Source organism: Diadema setosum, chromosome 20 (assembly GCF_964275005.1).
Source record: "Diadema setosum chromosome 20, eeDiaSeto1, whole genome shotgun sequence".
Classification (NCBI taxonomy): Eukaryota; Metazoa; Echinodermata; class Echinoidea; order Diadematoida; family Diadematidae; genus Diadema; species Diadema setosum.
The window spans coordinates 8,702,836-8,717,701 of record NC_092704.1 but is presented as its reverse complement, the minus strand read 5'-3'; the positions used below and the strand labels follow the sequence as shown (position 1 = coordinate 8,717,701).

General features: G+C 39.2%; 1 protein-coding gene across 1 annotated transcript in view; it reads right to left on the bottom strand.

The window, feature by feature from the left end:
• Positions 1-14,866, bottom strand: part of LOC140244063 (voltage-gated inwardly rectifying potassium channel KCNH6-like) — a 241,369-nt gene that overhangs the window by 53,104 nt on the left and 173,399 nt on the right. The gene's annotated exons all lie outside the window — the stretch shown is intronic.

The window sequence follows — 14,866 nt, the reverse complement described above, 5'->3', positions numbered from 1 at the left end:
CTCGTTTTGTGCATTTCTTTCCTTGAAATGTGATTCCGCGCCCTCTTCCTTCCCATAAATCTTCTTACCCAAAATTCCCAGGTACAGATTATGTGATCCTTCAGTTTCATCTGAAGTCTCCTTTTCATGACTGATGGAAAATAAATGTAATTGAATCTGTGGGACTGGGGCTTTTTTTGTTGTCTTCCAGGGATGCCATACCTTGTAAACAGTACTGGAGTATTCTGAGGGGTGAAAAAGCATGATTTCTAGTGGAAAAAACAAGATCTTTACCTTCTGGCAATAGGCATAATGTGTAGTAATGCAATTTGGTTAAAAAAAAAACACACACCTATATTTCCCATGAATCCTGTGGTATTTATGTAAAAAAAAAAAATATGAAAAAAATATTTGTGTAAAAAATGTACCAGGAGATCTCAATCTTTACTGATTAACAAAATAACCCTTTCATGACATATCCCCTATATGCAAACAATGCTTTGTATTTTCAACATCTAATTGTCCACTTCTTGATCAAAATACATGTAAAAAGATTCTATAATATATATATATTACAAACATATGTTTACATGTACATATATGGCGCATACATACATAATATACATGCACATTTACATCTACATACGTAAAAGTCTATAAGCATGTGCAAAATTGAAAGAATCACCAACATCAAAACTACTGTAACACTGGGGGAGGTATGAGAATATTGATTGGAAAACAATGAATATAAAGGAATGAGCAAGGTGGCTGAAATTTCACACTTTTGAGTTAAAGAACCATGCATTAAGAGTCGCACATACTGTGATGCACACACGCTTGTTTCGTAATAACTCATTCAAGGGCAAATATACCTATATAAATGAGGAAATTAGTGAGCTTGGTTGTGTCATTGAAACTAAGTTCAGCTAAGTGGATTCAGGTATGATGCATGTGCTGATTAAATATTTCACCTTGGAGAGTGTGAAAGCTTATGGAGCCCTGGTTCGTCAAGAAAAATAATGCTCTTAACCCGTTAAGGACAGGCTGATTTTGCTACAACATGCATTTCTTATAGACATCTGCCCGAGTACACTCGGGACTCATGCTCAAAGGGTTAATGTATAGCATATTACTCTGACCACAGATTGTGCCTGCTTGTGTTACGACAAGCATTATCTGTTAACAATACAATTTCAGTTATCACTTTCTATGAGAGCTATCCAAATAGCTAAAGCAACATCCAAACATAATTCTATAATACATCGACATAATGCATAAAACATGGTTCTAAAAGCTGGAAGGATTCAGAGAATATATTGCATTTTCTGTTTCTTTCTAAAAAAAAATCTTGCGGGCCACAAAAAAACCTCATTCTATCATTGGTGATATCTCAAAAAAAGGGGGGGGGGGTAATATATCAATGTAAATCATAAAGGGAGAGGCTAGTGCTAAAGGGAATATGGATTGACTAACTTCAAGGAAAGACAAATTTAAGCCATTGAGGACGGACTGATTTTGCTACATCACACATTTCCCATAGACACCTGCCCGAGTATACTCGGGACTCGTCTTCAATGGGCTAAAGAAAATCTTCACATTTACATATCTATATGTTTCATAAAATACACAGATTATATGTCACAGCAATCTGAATAACGGAAGAACACATAACTGTCTCTCTCTCTCTCTCTCTCTCTCTCTCTCTCTCTCTAAATATATCTCCCTCTATTTCATTCATTCCTCAACCAAAAGTGCAATCTCTTGAAAGGAAACATATTCATTTTCTGTATCTTAGCTATATTCTTTAAAACAGCAGCTATTTGTTACATACACATTAACCCGTGGAGGACTGATTTTGCCATAACACTCATTTCCCATAGACACCTGCTCGAGTATTCTAGGGACTTGTCTTCAACGGGTTAATATCTATATGCCAGCTAAAAGATATGTTCCTCATTCTGCAGGTAAACAATGCATATATGTAGTTGAACTGCACAATTTGGAGAAACTACCTATAATGGAAATACCAGTGTCAAGTCAATATCAAATGATCCAGAGCATACCGAATAGGCCGAAGGAAATAAAAACAAAACAAAACAAGAGAACAGAGATTTACTCACTGTGTTATCCCTCTTCTGTTCCTGGTGTGGGAACTCGGTACCATTGGTTTTGTTGTTTGTCGTGTTTTTCCGACGGAATTTATTCCTTATATTCTCCATCTTTGCGAGCATAAAGGTGGAAGTCTGGCGAATAGAGTATCCAAGATGCGGAATGTCCAACCACTGCTGCTGTAGACAGAGTTCGATATATTATCTCTCTCTCTCTCTCTCTCTTTTTTTTTTTTGGGGGGGGGGGTAAGTTTGCCCTCCTAGACTGGATGGATCGGAAGAAATGGGGGTAAGTTCGAGAAGTACTCAGCACAGATGAGCTATTTGGACATGCCTGTTTTCCCTCTCAGCATCATCATGGACACACAGATGCTGTTCACAGGTCCCTATTCCTAAGCTGATGACTGTGTACTTCCAAACAGACCGGCTCGCTCAACATGGCGGGTGCGCAGCACAGCAGTGCAAACTGCTAAAAAGTCCCCCTTCTTTCAATCTGACCCCCCAGAGGATCCTAACCAAGCAATGTTTCTCCAGTGCACCGCTCAGGAAACTGGATCAAGATTGAGAGAAGTGCACTGTGCAGGCAACTGTTTGTTTCTTGGAGGCTCTCTCGACATATCACATTGCAGACTATTACGAATCCACACGGGGTGAAAGGAATCGCAGAGCATCTGAACATTCCAGAAGAAAGGACAACCAGTGTTTAGCCCACAGCTACAGAATATCATTAACCACGTTTTTGAGGGCTTTGTCTCACAAACTTGTTGCTTTAATCACATTCTTGTCAACAATCACTATGCACAAAGTGAATATTAGACAGATGCAAGGTGTATTTTTTTCACTGTGTTTTTTTTTCCTCCAAATTCACAGTTCTTTTTTTTTCTTTCCAAGAAATCAAATAAATTTGTAACTCTTGAGTTGCAAAATACAGCAAAGTATTTGGGGAGTTAATTCACGGTTTCCTGGCAAAATAAAATCAGTCCTTTCTTTCAGATGGCTCGGTTTAAAAAAAAAGTGTGTTGCCGACTCCACAAATGACCCACGGAGAGACAGAGAGCAAGAGAGTCACCTATATGGTTGACATTCACAGAAAACTTCACCATTCCCAGGTCACTCCACACAAAATCCTCTGCAAATTTTTGTGGAAACGTCTACGCGTGAAAACTATCCACCTGCTGAGAGCTTTGTGGATGGTGCACAAAAATACAATATAAAGAGAGGCTTCCGATAAACGCTTAGATACCTTCCTACCACCAGGGTATCAAGCTGGCTTCGGTGGATGGTGTCTTATCTCGGCATCCATTTCGGTTCTCCTCGGCGCAGCTGATAAGCAACATCAAGAATCTGGAAAGAAAGGCTCTCTAAAAACTCCGCTCTTTTGGTAGTGTTGTTATTGTTGAATGTGTACACATCTACTGCAGATAGCTTGTGTGTTGAGGAGGACTCGAGAGCACTGGTGGCAAAATGAAGTGGTGTCCATGTATTTCACTCTCTGGGAGAACAGAGAGCATTAATCGAAGAAAGATTACGGGGTGCTTCATCAATCAGTGCTAGGGGAAACCCAAGCAAGATTGATCCGTCCAAAGTAGGAAACTTCCGAGAACACAGCCGAGATCTGAGCTCCTTCAGTCTGAAGATTTCATCTTCTCTTTTAATGATATTTGTGAATGTCTGACGCGGCACCGAGAGATAATCAGCAAATAGAGATGGGCAGGATTCCGGCGTCAATCTCGTAAGTTGTCCACTGCATCAACATGGCTCGGGAGTCTCAGGAATAAAAAAAGATGGCCGGAGAATAGATGCTGGACAAATGTATCAATAGATCTTGGCCAACGAGCAAAATCTCCAGGAATGATGCTAAGTACCATTGATGAGGACAAGATTGGACTTATTTGGTCAAAGATGCTCCTCTTGGATAAACAAACATGTCGGCCCTTGCGGTTCCTCCGAGCAGTGATATATAGTAGGGGAGGAGGAGGTAGATGAAATACGACGTCGCTGAATGATGCGGGTTTTGCGCAAAATGCCAGACACTGGCTGTTATCCGTTAGCATGCATCTCTCGAGCCTCGATTATTTGTGGAAAAACCGGCTGGAATCGTTTAGCGGAAGGAGAGCAGGGGCTCCCTCGTCGTTGCTTTCTCTCCCGTTTCTCTTCCTCACTCTGCGTGTACCACGCTCGCTTTTTTTTTTCTCCCCCCTCTCAGCTCTCTCTCTCTCCTCTTCTTGTGTCCATGGCCTGATGGGTACGCTGTGCGCACATGGGTGTGTGCTCCCTGATGAGAAGTCCACACAGTCGCATTTAGGAGACAATTTGAGCTGACATGAAGAGGTTGTAAAAAATCTGCACGATAATGTTCTGGATTTTGTGGAGAAAGTGCACGCGAAGCCCAGAGTGACCGGGCAGCGCTAGCAAACGCGATAGCTCATGGCCGTGCCGCCGGTGCATAAGAGTGGAAATTGAAGGCTGGCTGTGTGATGTACGATGGTCCAGCGGAATGGATGGGGAATGCGCTTCTTGATGTACTTCTAATGGCAATTTTGAGCGAAAGCCATCAACAATGCTGATTAGTCGTAGATGCGAGGCTTTTACCAGAATTGCATCGAGTGACAATTATGGCGCAATCACCTGTGCCTAACGCACTCATTTGTACATGCACGCAACTACGACAAAAAAAAAAAAACACCCTTGTTCAAGGCAAAACGACAGCCAACGGAACAGATGACCGAACAAGATGCAAGTTGATTAAAGGGCCTATATCTTTCCCTGCCACTTAAACCAAGGCTGCCAACATCAAACAACAACTAGGCGACAGTGAGGCTTTGTCTCAAACCCACTCATGCCTCCAAATGTGGAGGTGCTGTGGTCTGAACAATATGCAGACTGGTGAAGAATAAAAAAAAAAAATCACCAACAGAAGGCCACAAAGAGAGAGAGAAAAAAAAAAAACAGTTTCAAATGCACTGTCTATATCACCAACGCAAGAGAAGGTGGTATACAATACTCTAAGCTTTAACACAAGGCTAACATTTTGTGTGTGTGTGTTTGTGTGTGTGTGTGTGTGTACATGTCTGTAGCCGTTGGTGCTCAGGAGAAACTCCCCCCTGCTTTTTTCTCTCTGCGTGAGCATGTTTGTGTGTGTGTGTACGGATGTGGTTCGCCCGCTGACAGTACACTCCATTGGCTGGATTCACAGTATGCTGGCTTTAGGGCGGAGGGTGTGTGCATACATAATATCCCCTACTGTTCTCTGCCACGCTGTGAGCCCACAGTGTGTCAGTTTGTCTCTGTACTTGATGTGTGTTTGTGAGGATGTGTGTGTGTGTGTGTGTGTGTTTGTGTGTGTCTGTGCTTGTGTGTGCATATGAGACAAAAAGATACAAAATGAGAACATCCATGGGGTGAGGGAGCAGAAAAGACAAGAGAATGAAACAAACAAAAAAAGTGCTTGGAAGGCGTACTCCTTGTAAGTTCATCAATAAAGAGCAGAGACATGTACTGTAAAACAAGGAATTTTCGCGTGCACTTTAATTTCGCGAATTTCGAGAGCGCCAAGATTCGCGAAATTAAAAGGCACGCGAAAGTCCATGTTTACATTATATGCATTGAACGCCAGTGGCAGCAAAAAATTCATGCCGCGAATATTTCATGTTTTACAGTAAACTGCAGTTGTACATAATTATGATTCCAATATGACATATGCCGGTCTTGTCTTCCTTCCCTTTACTACCAGCACCTTAATTATCTGCTGTATCTTCGTCATCTTGGAAGGTTCATCGGCGAAATGCAATTAGAGCTGAAATGGCTTTGTTCTCTACCCCCTCAGAAATCAATTACATTATGGAGGCCATGCACCACGCAGTCTCACAAGCTGCGCTGTTAGCTCAGCTGTAGGTACATCGAAGACATGACTCGAACAAGCACATCCATACATCCATCTATCCATCCATCCTCTACAACCCGACATGCCAAGACTATACACAGACTCATGCTACATGACAGAGCATGGCCAAATGATGACAGCAAAGTGATCCCACTCGAGAGAAACATCTGTCACAGCAAGGAGTTAATACGCGTGGACATCATCTTAAACAAAACAAACAAACAAACAAACATAGCTCATGATATTCCTTGCCCTGCCCTGCCCTCCCCCCTCCCCCTCCCAACCCCCTGTTTTCATTCATCCATAAACTCTAACCATTAGGGAAAACACCTGTAGGACATGTTCATGATGAAGATATGTTTGCATAAACTGGTATCACATAATTGGAGAAGCTGATGCGCTTGTTAATTGACTTGTAGTGTGGGTGAATAAATCTACACCTTAAAGGAGTTGTACATCTCTTTAAAGATACCATGAAATCCGTCTCTCTGAGATAATACTATATGAAAATGTTTACTTTGTGTATCTCATTATATACATACTCAACAGATATATCTTCTATTTTTCACTTTTCATAGATATCAAGTCCCATTTTAATGATTTGGACTGATTTATGCTTACTTTAGAAGAAAAAACATGTTTTGGCACATACTACAATGTATGTAACATAAATGTGGCTATACACATCTACAGATGATGAAAAAGTTCATGTGTGTGTCTTAAAGAGTTCAAGAATATATAAGTAAACTCAACATTGGGCAGGTATTTGATTATCCAGCTAGCCTCCCCTCCCCCTATCAGTGAAATATTTCTCTGTTTCAGATGACAAGCATCATAGCAAGATTCAAAACTGCACTGGAGAGAAAAATTCCGAGCAGATCTCTTACACCTTCAGTGGTTTCAGCCATGCAATACACTTTGCTACAGATGTATCAAACCTTTGTTTGAATTCATCCCTTTCTGCTTCATAGCTGTCCAGTGAAATCTGTCACCTCAAAATCACTTTACAGCACACGCCATCACCATAATCGATGTAGACTAAAATCAATGATACACTATTATCTACACATGTCCCATTGACACCTGCTTGAAACTCTGGGCTAGTCTTCAACAGGTTATAAGCAGTCATTGGCTCAGTTATTGGGAGTACCCTACAATACCCCAACACACACACACACACACACACACACACACACACACACACACACACACACACTCACTCACAACTGCATGCTATATGAAGATCACTATTACCTTTTTCATTTCAAACAAACATACAAACAAGCAAATAAGCAAATAAAAAAACAAACAAACAAACAAACAGACAAGCAAGCAAACACACCAGAAAGCAAACTATACATACACCCACACAATACAAACACACACACACAAACAAAAATTGATCTAGCATATGATAAATCCCAGTAAAAGGTCACAAGTCACATAGATGACAAGAATCTCCCATGCAGCTTTTCCTCATACTATAAAATGAAAAGTGTAAACATAATCCCAGAATCCATACTTTGAGAGATGAGAGCGCACTGGGCAGAGGGAGGAATTTACAGCTCAGTGACAGAAAATCCTTAGAGTACTTGAATTCGGAACAGCTATCCACATTAACATACTATTACCTTTCAAGAAATATTAACTGCTGTATAGTAAATTGAAAATTCAGAATTTGAAGCAATGCTGGACAGTGATTGCATCTATCAACTCTCTATGTGCCACATTCGCACGTCCGACTCAGTCGAAGGCATGTGAAATTTGCATATTCTGCTCATACGCACAATCCCGCCCAAACCGATCGACCAAATGCTACAGTAAATGAATGCGTTTCTCGCAATTCTATTTCTGTTTATGCGTAGCTTGCATTTTATGTGGTAATTAACTATCAATATGTGTACCCTATTGGACTTGCAAGTTATTCTTCTGACCAACTGTTGTTGTTGTTTTTTTGTGTGCAAATGTCAAGTCTCCACGATAGTGTAGCTACTGGTCATTTGCAAGGAAAACAGATTTGTCATACAATTACCATCAAAGCAAAGCTTGGCATTTTCTCCAAAACTTTACTCATTACATGTCCAGGGTAACAAAGATCTATAAGAATTACATACATTAAAAAAAAAAAAAAAACCAGAATGCTTTGCCAAAACCTGACTATATTGTTTTCTCACAATAAAGTGGCACACAGGAGGTTTACATCATGGCACATAACGAGTTAGTGACCTATACAGAGAAGTACAAACTATAAACATACCTATACTTTTTTATGAAGCTCAAACACTCCTTCCCTATAATAAGGGTGTATTTGAAAATTCAGAATTTGAACAATACCTCACCACCTGTACAGAAAAGTAAAAATTATGGATGAAGTATTAACAGCTACATTGAGATTAATACAATGTCTACACGAACAGTTCACTTGTGTAGTGAGACTAAGATTAATCTATGATTAGTGGAGTTATTGACAGTTGTAGTACAATGTAAAGATTATGAAATGATACTGAGATTGAAATTTGTATGGTGTACTGACAATAATAATTGCCATAATGAACACATTCATGAGAATTACACTAATAGTACCATAGTCTATACCAACATGACACTTGATACTAATATCAATAAATGCTGAAAGCAGCTCATGCTAAGAGAATTAGTTGAAACAGATGATAATAATAATAATGATGATAATAATAATAATAATAATAATAATAATAATAATAATAATAATAATAATGCTAATAATAACAATAATGATAATGATAATGACAATAATACATTTATATAGTGCATTTATATATACTAATAGTATGCCTGTTTTACAAATTCAACCCCAAATCAGCAATGGTTGCTTACAATTTGGGCACAATTCACTCATATTCTCATTCTAGACTCTCAAATGCTATTTGACTTGCAATGATGCAAACTGCAGCGTGACAAGGCACACAGGAATAGAAAAACTATACACAAAGAGGATTAGCCTGCAATGCTGATTTCCATTTGTCTACCATGTTTTTACATGCACAAGAAACGAAATCCAGCGCTACGCCTGATTGAACACACATCTATGCAAATTAGCTAACTGAATTTTTTAACAATGATAGATCTGGGCCGAAATAAATGGCCTGCCACTTCTACGTGGTGCAAAGTGGCAAAGAAACTCCTCATTTGTGAGTCATTTCGGACAGGATCTGAGAGAGAATTGGGCTAATTGGGCCATAAACGTGAGGGAGCATCTCGGCAGGATGTTTTTACAGAATTCCACTCACAGTCTAGAAATGTCTTTTTCCCCCATGAAATATATTTCTTTCCTTTTGGAAATGAAAGGAAGAAGTGGAAGTTTCTCCGAGAATTATTTGAAATTTGCAATCCCAGCATTGATTTTTCATCACCTGGAATCAAACAGGGAAGAAGGGGAAAATCCAGTCTGGATGGGTTAAGACAATGCTAAATGGAAAATAAGTGAACAGGAAGAATTAACACAACACATATCATTGAATCAAACCACATGTTCTAATGAGCTTTCAAAGCAGAAGTTGCATGATTAGTTGAGATTCTTGTTCTTTTCCTCTTCCTTTAATATCTTTTCCTTTTTTTTTGGGGGGGGGGGCATTCACAGATTGAAATTGCTGATGAATTGAGTTTTCAGCATGCACCATACCTCTTTTTGCACATGCTAAGTTACAAAATGTGTGTTCAATGTGCTGCAGTAGATAGTGTGCTGCTGCCAAAGCAGTGCAACCTAAATGCTCAGAGCCTTTCTCATGCTCATACGGTGTCCTAAATTATCATGATGGCTTTCTTACTTTCAGCACAACTGGTTTAAATATTCCACAGAAAAAAGAGCTTAAAAAAGAAAGGCAGTCCTCTGATCTAAAGATAGATAGATAGATAGATAGATAGAGGAAGAGAAAGAGAGAAAGAAAAAGTTATAGAAAGACTGATAGAATGAGAAGGAGAGGGGGAAAGGGCAAAGTAAGCAGTATAATTCCCTGTTGCCATGGCAACAGGAGTAGGAAATTTGCAGGCAGCATATATTACCATTAGCATGGACCATCTGAAGTCTAGCAGGAGGGGGTTTACTTGACTGTGCAGTGCAATGAAAAATCATGTCAAGCATGGATATGAAATCCCAAGAGTGTTTTTCTAAATATTTCCTTGACTACTCGTACCCCCCAATGAACAGGTGGCTTCATTCCTCAAGGTTTAAGAGGCCAAATCAATTCCCCTCTGGTTCTCCACCACACAGCGGAGAACACTTGATGCATCGTGGCTAAATGCCCATAGCAGGCTCATTAAAATGCTTTCACATCCCCGCACGCGCTCAAATACCGACCTTCAATGTCTTAACGCCCACACTGAAATCGGGCGAGTTCACATTCCCTTGAGCAAGAAAATTCATTGCTAGCATCTCTTCATGCAATACTTGTCTTCTACCATCCTTTGAGCTTAGTTTGGGATGAAAAAGAGAAGAAAGGAATGATAGCTCGAAAGATATCAACCTTTACCATCATCACTATCAATTTCTTGAAGTTGGTAGATGGAGATCACAGGGAAAATGCATGGCAAATTTAAGGAGTGCCTCAAATTGGTGATTGATAATGTTGCAAGGAGAAACAAATGTTTTCAGGAATTTGTATACATTACCATCTACAGCACATTTACTGTAGATCCGATGTTGTTACCTTTCTAATGCTAATATTAACTGGGATTACAAGGGCTAGCACTGTCATTCACTGATTACTCAAGGTCATAATTTTCATCACCACAGAATCAGCGTGATTACATTTGTTTTTCTGCACCTCATAACAGCTCTCATAACAGATTCATACTTCAGAGGAATATTTGAGTGGAAGAATAATCATAATAATATGAAGAAGAAGAAGAATGTAAGCCACATAGATAACTATGCATGGATCACGTATTGTTTTTCCAATAAAAAAAAAAAATGCAACCATCGTGTCTGCCCCTCCTGGGTGTACTTGCATTCACATGGCACTGAAAATATCACATGAAGGAAGCATCGCATAAGACAATGTCTTGGGGAGCGTATGCAATGTATGTCTCATTATGCAGAAAACATGTGCAGTAATGTGAGGCCACACAGAGAGCGGCGGATAGCCAGCCAGCTTCCAGCAGGTGTTGGTATTCAGCATGCAGCAAAGGGCAGGGGTGAAACGCACGACCGCCCAATTTTGGGAACGGCATGTTTTTTTTTTTTTTTGTGCGACCGTTTCCAGCAACAGATTTCAGCAGAGGTTCAACTGATTTTCTGCTTGTTCACGAGACCATATGTGTATTGATATGCGTAATGTTTGATGTGCTCTGTGCTCCTTCATTACAAAAACTCTGTGAAGCTCCAAAATATTGATTTTCTTACACTGGCATTCAAAAATTCTCCTGGTTTTAAAGACTGATTTATCATGTGCAACAATTTTTTAACTAAAAACACTTATCAAAGAAATGCTAACTCAGCCAGCTTCCAGATTTTCTTCTTTTTTTTTTGGGGGGGGGGGGGGGGGAGGGAGGGAGAAAATCTGTCCAAAGTTATGAGACAGCAAAGCACAAAGAAATCATTGAAATATCACTCGTTGAGTCAAAACACTGTGGTAACATGCCTCCCAAAGACCACAAATGTTTCAATTTCAAAACATTCTTCGACTCTTCAGTGCATACAGGAGAGAGTAATAATGACAATGATGATGATAATAATGATAATACTATAATGGTCTTCTCTACCCAGGGTAGTCTATTCAGTGTTAAAACTGTTCAAGCAGAGAGCCTTGCACTTTTTGCCAGGTACCCATTTTTACCTGTTGTCAAAGGACATCAGCACAGGGCAGGATTCAAACAATAACCCATTAAGGACTGCCTAATTTTGCTATAACATGCATTTCCTATAGACACCTTCACGAATATATACTTGGGAATCTCCTTCAACAGATTAAGAAAAGTCCAGAGTCTTTTTTAATATCTACGATTATACCACAGTGTACCTGCTAGTTAAAGATATCATCAATGCATCTTTTGAGGCAATACAAGAGTTTGCTTTCAATTTAACAATGACATAAGACCAGCAAATATGAACAGAAACAAAATTCTCCCACCGTAGCCTATTGTCTATAAACTTGCAAAAAGTACATTTGTCAAGGATCCAAGAGATAGACAGAGAGATGCAGAGAGAGAAATAAAGACAGAGAGAGAAAAAAAAAAATACTGCCTCATGGCATACTACTCCCCTGATTTCTTCACGCCCAAGCAAACTGCCCAAGGCTTACATCGCCCTCGTAAGAGAAAAGATGATGCTTTCAAACTGTCTTGCAAGCAAAAGATTTCCATGACAACGCTCCCCGGTGACTGTTTCCTCTGAGCGCATCCATGGCCCAGTGGTGGATGGATATTGCATATTGAGGGGGTCAACGTTATTCCCCAAATCCATCACTCACTGCAAACAAACACTCAATCGGAGATACCACAACTTCTCTGGAAAGTCAGAGCGGAAAAACTGTATTACTCAGGGTGAGGAAAGTCATTCGGCCACTCTCCATATGTCATCCAGAATCGAATTTAATCCAAATCTATCAAAGCATATCAGCACAATTCCTCCTCACCTACGAGCGGATTATTGCCAGACGTGTACAGAAAACAAACAAAAGAACAACAAATGAAATTAAAAAATAGACAACTAATGAAGACAATTTCTTCCTCTGTAACAATAAAGTAAGTACAGCAGTTATTACTTTTCATGTTTCCACTAGGTGTCCGTAAAGTATCTTGGCTCTATGATAAAAAACATCAAAAATTTATTTGATGCATGCTCAGGTTTGGACAACAACATAGGTATTCAAAGATTCTACAATAGTCTTTCTTTTTGTTTGGGGTGGGGGGAACTGTGAAGATGTTCTAAAAGTGATAGTATTCAATTTTACACCATAATATTCAATTTTCCAAAATTGTCTTTGTTATCAGGTGATCATTGTGAAAAAAAAAGTGCACAAAGTGTTCCATAGAATTTTGCAGTTAGTATGAATAAGCAATAAATAAGCTACAATGTGTTAAAGTTGTATGATGTACAGAAGCATGCCTCATCCATTCTCTAACAATGACAAAGTTGGGGGACCTTCCCATCCACACGAGATCAAATGAACCATACCAGAGTGTCATAGCAGACTGAGTAATTCATGACTTCCTTGGTTGCATTCCTCATTTCTATATAGGGCCCACCCCTTCCCCCTTCTCTGTCACCTTTCTTTCTCCTTTAACCCGTTGAGGACAGACTGATTTTGCTACAACACGCATTTCCCATAGATACCTGCCCGAGTATACTTGAAGAGTTTGTTTGCAAAAACCGATAAGTCCATATTTGCCAAATGGAGATATTTGCGATTAAAGGTCAAGAAAAATAAAGAGAATAATAAGAAAATTTTTGCTTCTTTTGACCATAACTTCAAAAATATACATTTATATGTAGTGACCAATATATCATTTAAAAGGTATTATTTTGTACTTTAAGACAAAGATCGTACTTCAAAATCTTCAAAAATGGACTTATCGGTTTTTGCAAACAAACCCTTCACTTGTCCTCGACAGGTTAATGTTGAAAGGAAGACACCATTCTTTGTACCTACTGTAGGTACTGCTTGCTGTGATAAACAGCAAGCAGTATTTCCATTTCTCTTTTTTTTTCTCTCTCTCTTTTTTAATGGTACTACCACCATATCTCACTAAAAAATCAAATTGGTTCCCTTTCAAATGGGAAAGCCTTCATTTACTCTGCATTAAGTCATAAATGACCAAAGGAAGCAATTCCTTCTCATGAAGGAACATGTGCCTTTATGTTATGTAACATGTGATGACATGACCCAATTTCTTGTGATGTCAAAAAGGGGGAAAAAAGAAAGGAAGTTTGAATATATCATGACTAAGTTCAAAATAAAGCAAATTTTGTGTTTGTATCATGCTTCAACTAATTAGACAACACATTGAAGAACAGCACTTTACATATGACTTTAAACCCCTAAAAGTAGTCCTTAAAAACTATGAGTTTATAAGCAAAAATATATAAAACCTAGCAAACAGCACACTGAGGAGTTACTTTACACATTCAAACAGTGAGTTCAGATTGATATTAAAGATATACCTAAAAAAGGGTGAGTCTACACATAGATAAATTCATGAAGCTACATAAAGAAGTATTTGATAATAAACTCATTTTCCTTTCTTCGAATTTATTGCCTTTTCATTTGGACTCCTTCTGCAGTGCTGAGCACTGACCCGAGTCTGAGGAAACGATTGAATTGGCTGCGGTGGGGTCGTAAATCTTCCGAGGGTGATCTATACCATACCCATATGGATCCTCACTTCTCACTAACCCTTATCAACCTTGGAAGGCAGTGGCTTAAACAACGGCTCATTTCTTACATAATTAATCCCCCTACTTGTGAATGAATGAGAATGGGAGGGGATCATTTTGTTGAAAATTGAAGTCTGCAGTCATTTACGTCCAGTGAAGCATCTCCAAATGCAAAGCTCGATGTTTAACCCTTTCCACACCATGGACTTTGTGCAGCATATACAGTACCATGGGTTTTCTGTATATATATATCAATCGATACTAGAAGCATACACAGAGGGTTAATCAGGAATTCAATGGTTTCATACAAAACTAAGCAAGGAGGAAATGCAAGTCTACAACACAGCAAGTGTTGATTTTGACACATACTACTCTATTTTTTTGGGCGGGGGGGGGGGGGGTTGCAGGACATTTTAGCTTTTTCTATCTAAAGGTTTCAACATCTTTTCCACAAAACTGTAGAATAAAAATATAGAGTTCTCTATTTGCTGTGACTGTTGCTACGTATGTCTGTTCACTGGCCAGATTGTCATGGCCGTGCAT